The sequence below is a fragment of the Elephantulus edwardii genome, unplaced genomic scaffold, assembly GCF_000299155.1.
Source record: "Elephantulus edwardii isolate Elephantulus edwardi_28Jun2011 unplaced genomic scaffold, EleEdw1.0 scaffold00117, whole genome shotgun sequence".
In the NCBI taxonomy this organism is placed as follows: Eukaryota; Metazoa; Chordata; class Mammalia; order Macroscelidea; family Macroscelididae; genus Elephantulus; species Elephantulus edwardii.
Window position 1 is genome coordinate 9,650,559 of NW_006399867.1, and position 1,702 is coordinate 9,652,260.

Below are 1,702 nucleotides of genomic sequence, written 5' to 3' on the forward strand. Positions count from 1 at the left end.
GTCAATCTCCTCCCATGTGATTAGATGTCTCTGAAAACCCTCTATGGGCTGGTTCTCACTCGATAGTACCATCAGTTAAGATTAAAGATGTGACAAGGGGCTTTTCCAGATGGCTATACCACCCCATTCTCTCTAACATCAACTATATATCCTCCTCTCAGCCCTCTCCCTCCCTTCACTGAGTTCCATAATCCATTGCAGCCTCTCATCAAACTCACGAAGCATCAAAGAAAAGAATGCATGTGATGTAGACTGGCAAGTCCCAAACCCTTGGGTCAGATGTCAGGCAGGGGGCTTCTCCTGACTTGTGAGGTCGTGGGGGCTGAGGAACCCCACATCCGCAGGTCAGACGGCAGGCTGCTGGCTCACAAGGTTGTGGAAACTGTGCTTATGTGTGTGCTGCATTGTATTTTCTATCCAAAAGGTCTACCATGTTTTCTAGATGTGTTTCTATCTAAAAAGACAGATTTTAGGGTTTTTCTTTAATAGTTTTCTGACTTTAGTTTTCGACAGTTGTTGAGTGCTGTAGGTGTCTCTTCCATCTATAAAGTCTACCACGTTCTAGGTCTGTTTTGACACCTAGGCAGCAGCACCCACTGTGGTATCAAGTGTCTCGTGACTGTCTACAGTGCTTCTCTCTGCTTATTTTTTTTTAAAGATAAACGTGAAGGAGACCATGGCTATTCACGTGGCAAAACCAGTGCCAGTGATAGCAACAGCAAAAGGCAAAGAGAAAACACAAAAGGTCATTAAATCAAACCAAAAGGTCTCCTCCTTTTTTTTTTCGATTGAGTAAAGTTTTATTTTTTAAGATGTACAGTTGGTTGGACTGTTTATGCATCTTCTCCAGCAGCTCGGGCATCGCCACCTTTGGTGTTTCCGGTGTAAATCACTTGAGCTCTGTGTTTTGAAACCAGCTTGATAAGTCCTTCACTTAGCAGCTCCTGAAGGGCTGCCCTGGCCAGGGACCCCCGAATCTTCTGTGTCTCAGAGACAACAGCTGGGGTTATAAGCTTATAGGTGGGAACTTCTTTACAAAGTTTGTCATACGTGGCTTTGTCAAACAAGACCAGGTTATCGAGCTTGTCCCGAACTTTGCCCTTGGACCACTTCTTCTTCTTGGCGTTGCCCCCAGATTTGTTCACTAGGTCTTTTTCCTTCTTGGCCGACTTTCCGGCATCTTTCTTCTTCTTGTCTTCCTTGGGCGGCATCGCGAAGCTCAGAGAGGAGCTACCACAAGAGGAGCCTTGTTAAGAAATCTCCTTCTTTTAAGCCGTTTCCAGCCCAGGGGGACCCTCCATCAGCCTTCCTATAAATCCTTACAGGAGGAGACTGCCCAATCTTCTCACAAAGAGTGGATTTGAATTGTTGGCCTTTCCAATAGCAGCCCTCATGACAAGAAGCTGTGCTGCAATCTTGAAGGCATGTGGTTCGAGGCCACCAGCTGTTCTATGGGAGAAAGATGGGCAATCTCCTCTCGTGTGATCAGCTGCCTCTGAAAACCTGCCAGAGGGCCAGCTATGCATCAGTCCCAACAATAACAGTACACAACAATAACATGTAATGAATTATGTGTCAGGAAACTCAAATGGCATCATCCATTGGCAGGTGCGCTGAGAATTCAAAGATGACACCTCTCCGTCGGTTCAAATCCACCAGCAGCACCAGAGCTGAAAATTGGGTAATCTCCTCCCACATGATT

At 46.1% G+C, this 1,702-nt stretch overlaps 1 pseudogene; it reads right to left on the minus strand.

Moving 5' to 3' along the window:
* Positions 1 to 833: 833 nt before the first annotated feature.
* On the minus strand, positions 834 to 1,211 carry LOC102871647 (annotated as a pseudogene).
* Positions 1,212 to 1,702: the final 491 nt, after the last annotated feature.